This window comes from Physeter macrocephalus, chromosome 10 (genome assembly GCF_002837175.3).
Source record: "Physeter macrocephalus isolate SW-GA chromosome 10, ASM283717v5, whole genome shotgun sequence".
Lineage (NCBI taxonomy): Eukaryota > Metazoa > Chordata > Mammalia > Artiodactyla > Physeteridae > Physeter > Physeter macrocephalus.
The window spans coordinates 37,887,401-37,893,453 of record NC_041223.1 but is presented as its reverse complement, the minus strand read 5'-3'; the positions used below and the strand labels follow the sequence as shown (position 1 = coordinate 37,893,453).

Below are 6,053 nucleotides of genomic sequence, written 5' to 3'. Positions count from 1 at the left end.
TAGCCAGCACATGGAAGCAACCTAAGTGTCTATTGACAGATGAATGGATAAAGAAGATGTGTCACATATATACAATGGAATATTACTCAGCCATAAAAAAAAACAAAATTGAGTTATTTGTAGTGAGCTGAATGGACCCAGAGTCTTCATACAGAGTGAAGTATGACAGAAATAGAAAAACAAATACCATATGCTGACACATATATATGGAATCTAAAAAAAAAAGAAAGAAAAATGGTTCTGAAGAACCTAGGGGCAGGACAAGAATAAAAACGTAGACATAGAGAATGGACTTGAGGACACGGGGAAGAGGAAGGCTAAGCTGGGTCAAAGTGATAGAGTGGCATGGACATATATACATTGCCAAATGTAAAATAGATAGCTAGTGGGAAGCAGCCACATAGCACAGGGAGATCAGCTCGGTGCTTTGTGTCCACCTAGAGGGGTGGGAAGGGAGGGTCGGGGGGAGATGCAAGAGGGAGGAGATATGGGGATATATGTTTATGTACAGCTGATTCACTTTGTTATACAGCAGAAACTAACATACCATTGTAAAGCAACTATAACTCCAATAGAGATGTTAAAAAATAAATAAATAAATAAAGCACCAGATGGTAAAGATTTTAGGCTTTGCTCACTATAACAGTCTCTGTCGAAACTACTCAACTTTGCTTTCGTGGCTTGAAAACAACCACAGACATGATAACAATGAATGAGCTGTGTTTCAGTAAAACTTTACTTACAAAAACAGGCAGCTGGTTGGATTTAGCCCATGGGCTATAGTTTGATGCCTCCTGATGTAGACTAAATATATGCTGGAAGAAGGATCTATGGTATTGTAATGTTGCCTATATCGAGATAGGAGCACGATTTCTTGTAAATGTAGAATACGCTCCTTTATTTTCTCCAAGAGTCTGGTTGACGCATATTGTATTTTAAATATAAGCGTACACCTAAGACCAAAATATTCAGAGTTCAAATAAACAGGCAGAGAAGAACATATGTTGTGACCCTCAGATCAAACAATGTTCATGCCTTCATTAATTTATTTTACACATATTTGTGGGTTGCCTATAATATATAAATTACTGTGCTAGGTACTACATGGGATGCAAATATGGGTAAGATTGAGACTCTTTCATCATGAAGTTAAGACCCCAAGAGGGGAAAATAACGCATTCATAAATATATATAATACAAGATATACAAAGAAATGGGTCACAAAAGAAATAAAAATACATTTTTCTAGATGAGGGAGAAATTACTCTTGGCTGACTTGAAGTGAGGAGTTTTGGGAAAGAGATCAGAGCCCTTTTCATGAAGGAAATATGATATATGTACCAGGTCTTGTAGACCTAGGCAAGTAGAAATTAGAAAGGCAATACTGAGAGAAACGGCATAAAAAAAAAAAAAGAAAACAACATAAAAGTCCAACAGTGAAAAAAAAAGCATAGACTGTATGGAATAAAAATGAATAATTTGTGCAATCTGAAGCTTATACAGTTTTTTGAGCCCTACTTAAGAAAAAGAATACAAAATTACATGCAAGAATGAATATGTATTTGTAATGAGAAAAGAAGTCACAACAAATGAGAAACTTTTAAAAGCAGCAAATACCACAAATATCACAAGATCTAGACACTATGGAACACTTGAATTATGTTACTATCTAACACACCTCTCTCCAGGGACTGGCTACACTCTTCAATCCTGTCTCCATAGGACAAGGAAGATAACTCAGGCTTTCCTCTAGCACAGCTGATCATAATGTGTTTACTAGCAATAGTATATAAAAGTTTCTTTCAACTTCACAAAATATGTATTAATAATGGGTAAAATTTTAGGACTACTGTCAAATTGAGGAAACCCTTTAAATTGTGTGACATTGCGGGTCATTTCAAAGCATTCTGTGCACTAATTGTAAATATTCCTTGAACTGACGACAAATCAATCATGAATCACTGATGTCCTCATGTAATGGCATATCATTAGTTTTATGTTACCTTTGTTGGAGGAAGTATCACATGTCAAGAATTTAAATCTTTTATCAATGTCTTCATACGTCACACCTCATCATTAATCAGATTATCAAACAGTTCATGAACCTATTCATTATGTCCATTTGCAAAGTATTTCTTCCTGTTAGTGAATTTAGAGGACAGGAACTTTATATGATGAGAAAGCCTGCGTAAGGCAATGTCTGTGGGCCACCAAAATAACACTTTGAATAATTTTAATTACAAATTCTGTATTTCTACAGTTTGGTGATTTTATTACCTATTTCAATAATCAATTACACTAGCAGCACTTAAGTTGTTTTAAATGTTTAAAAAATATAAACAAAGAATGCACCAACTTACGAGGTCATAAAATTAATATAACCTCTTGATGAATAACAAAATTTATCATGATATATTTTTAGCGCCATCTAGTGTTTAAAAGACTTCACAGAGTAAATAAATATGCAAACAATTTAGTTAAAAAATTTCTGTCAACATATATTCTTTGATTCTACATCCCAGTCATACCATCTAAGATTTTCCATTAAATACTGACAATAAAATAATTGATTGTAAGGTTATGTGGGTTTCTAGAAATTAAATTATTATGAAATAAAAGGAATTAAGTCATCCTTTCACTATTTCACAAGGAGATGTCAGTCAGCTACCATAAAGGGACTAGTTCTCATTGAAATGCCCAATCAGATAAATATTTTCATAGAGTCTTCGGTCTATGAGGATATGTTTGATTCAAACCAAGTTGAATTTAAACTGTTATGTGATATCTTTTTAAATAAAAATTTATTTTATGACTCATTTTATAGCTCTATTAAAAGCTTTCTAAAGTTTTACTTAGCTGTCTGCCGCTGTCCCAGCTGTCTCCACGCCGCTCGTCGCGATGGAGGTCGCCACCGAGTTTGTGGTCGAGAGTCCAACATGGTCTACAGTCCAAAGCCAGCGAGATGCAGTAAATACCAGATGACGTGCATCAGCTGCGAAGCCGCCGTCCTCAAGATGCACCCCAGGTCCACGAGCTTCACCTTCCGGACCGCCAGGCAGGTGCCCGGGCTCGCGGTCGTGCTCGTGGGCTGGGGCGGAGCAACGGCTCCAGACTGACCGCGGCAGTGCTGGCCCACCGACTGCACCTGTCCTGGCCCACGCGCACCTGCCACAAGCAGGCCAACTACAACCGCTCGCTGACGCAGGCGGCCCCGTTAACCTGGGCCTGGTCAAAGAAGGCCAGGAGGTATTCGTGCCCTTCAGCTCGCTGCTTCCCATGGTGGCGCCCTACGACCTCGTATTCGACGGCTGGGCCATAATCGTCTCTGAACCTGGCGGAGGCGATGCAGTGCACACAGGAGCCACAGGAAACACCGTGGCTGCACTGGGAGACCCTGCTTCCGCGGCTCTCAGTCTACCTCCCAGAGTTCCTCGCGGCTAACTAACCAGAGCGCGCGGGCTGACCACGTCATCCTGAGCACGCGCACACAGCAGCTGTAGCGGATCTGTACTGACTTCTGCAGCTTCCAGTCCAGCGCCGGGCTGGCTGAAGTCATCATGCCGAAGACAGCGAATACGGAGCACTTCTCCGAAGTGATCCTGGGCCTCAATGACACCGCTGAGAACCTGCTGCGCACCATCCAGCTGGGCCTGGAAGTGTCGCCCTCTATGCTCTTTGCGGTGGCCAGCATCTTGGAGGGCTGCTCCTTCCTCGGTGGGTCCCCACTGACCATGCTGGTGCCTGGTGCCCTCGAGTTCAAGTGGCAGTGCAGCCTCTTTGTGGGTGGAGACGACTTCAGGTCGGGCCAGACCAAGGTTAAGTCTGTGCTCGTGGATTTGCTTATCTGCTCTGGCCACGAGACCACGTCCATCGTGAGGAACAACCACTTGGGCCACAATGACCGGCAGAACCTGTCGACCCCGCCACAGTTCCACTCCAGGGAGGTATCCAAGAGCAGCGTGGTGGACGACACAGTGCACAGCAACCCAGTGCTCCACTAGCCAGTCGTGGAGCCCGGTCACTGTGTGGTCATCAAGTATGTGCCATACGTGGGCGACAGCAAGCGTGCCCTGGATGAGCACATCAGAGCTGATGCTGCTCAACACGTGCGAGGACTCACTCCTGGCCGCGCCCATCATGCTGGACCTGGCGCTGCTGACAGAACTGTGCCAGCGCGTGAGCTTCTGCACCGACGTCGACCCACAGCCGCAGAGCTTCCGCCCCGTGCTGTCGCTGCTCAACTTGGCATCCTCCTCCAGGTGCCACTTGCGCCGCCCGGCAGCCAGGTGGTCAACGTGTCCTGCCCCCGCAGCAGCGCGAAGAATATCCTCACGGCCTGCGTGGGACTCCGGCCGCAGAACCACAAGCTTCTGGAGCGCAAGATGGAGTGCCCTGGCCTCAAGCGAGTTGGGCTTGTGGCTGCCACCTGTGCCTTGCAAGAAAGGACCAGTGCCCACCGCCCCCAGTGGCTATACTGGTGACGCCAACGGGCACTTGTAGGCTGAGTAACCGCAGATGCCCACCACCTAAGGCCATGGCCATACAGCTCCACCATAACTCCTGTCCCCATTGCTCCTCAGAACCCAATCCTTCCAGGCCCCCCAAAGATAATAAAGCTAGTGCCACTATCAAAAAAAATAAAAAGTTTTATGCAGCAAATCAGTAGATTTACGATCACCATCACTAAAACCAAACTAAGTTCTTTGATCAAAACAACACAGCTTTCTTGGTTTTACTATTTTTATCCTATAACAAACAATACTGGGTTAACAAAACAGAAGTTTATTTAAACTATGTTATTGTTATGTGTGAAACATAAAACTAAAAAAACCCAAAAATTCTGTGGTCACCATGAGAAACAAGGGATAGGCAACAGATTCGTTCTTTCTCCTCTTTTACTATTAATTCACTGACCATCTAAAACAGCTGAATTTACATGCTATTAAATTCATATTGCTCTTAGAACCAAAGGATTAGACTGAGAAAGTCAAAACAAGTTACACATTTTTTAAAGTGATACATACTACAAATACCACAAGATCCAGAAAATATCATCATAATTTTACCCTAGGATAATTTTTTTTTTTAATTCAGAGTAGCAAGCTGCACTCCCTTAGGCTCGTAAAGGCATTTGTAAGGATGCAGCAATGCCACCCAGCGACGACTCTCACTGGACAGCAGTTGCTGCTTTTAAGCGGAAGTGAATACTTCCTCTTTAGTCGTAGGAGACTCAGGCACAGGTTTGCCTGTGTCTGCAGAGGCAGCCACCCCCAGAATGCTCCGTCTAGTCCAAGCCTGCACAGGCCAGGAACCACTATAACGGGTATTATAGGACTAAATCTTTATGGTCCCCCAGGAAGTTATGGAAATAGAGGTTATTTCAAGAAGTTATCAATCAACAGTGTGACATACTGAGGACCAGTCCATCAGAAGGGAGGAGAGAGAACAGGAGGTGAAAGGCAAGTGAGTAGTGCCTGGCTGGAAATTCCCTTGGTAAAAACTGAATTTTGGAGAGCAGCAGTAGCGGTAGTTGCATATGGGTGTATGTGAGAGTCTGTGTGTATTAAGTGACAAGCAACACAGATAAGCCTCTTTGACTAGTAGCCCAATAGAGTACATTTTGCCTGTGAATTCATCTCTGATCCAAAAGCATATATCTTTTCTCTCATGTGGGAGGCTCTCAACTAACTTGCTATACCTTCTGTGTACTCAAAAAATATAATCTGGGGGGCTTCCCTGGTGGCGCAGTGGTTGAGAGTCCGCCTGCCGATGCAGGGGACACGGGTTCGCGCCCCGGTCCGGGAGGATCCCACATGCCGCGGAGCGGCTGGGCCCGTGAGCCATGGCCGCTGAGCCTGCGCGTCCGGAGCCTGTGCTCCGCAACGGGAGAGGCCACAACAGTGAGAGGCCCGCGTACCGCAAAAAAAAAAAAAAATATATATATATATATATATATATAATCTGAATGATTTCTCCCTTTAAAAATTCCTAGTGCAAATGAGAACTTTTTTTGTAGGTAGAGAGGAAGAAATTTTTACCTCATTAGTTTCTGC

The 6,053-nt window shown here is 43.7% G+C and overlaps 1 pseudogene; it reads left to right on the top strand.

The window, feature by feature from the left end:
- The first annotated feature begins 2,898 nt into the window (after positions 1-2,898).
- On the top strand, positions 2,899-4,530 carry LOC102990386 (inositol-3-phosphate synthase 1-like; annotated as a pseudogene).
- The last annotated feature ends 1,523 nt before the right edge of the window (positions 4,531-6,053 follow it).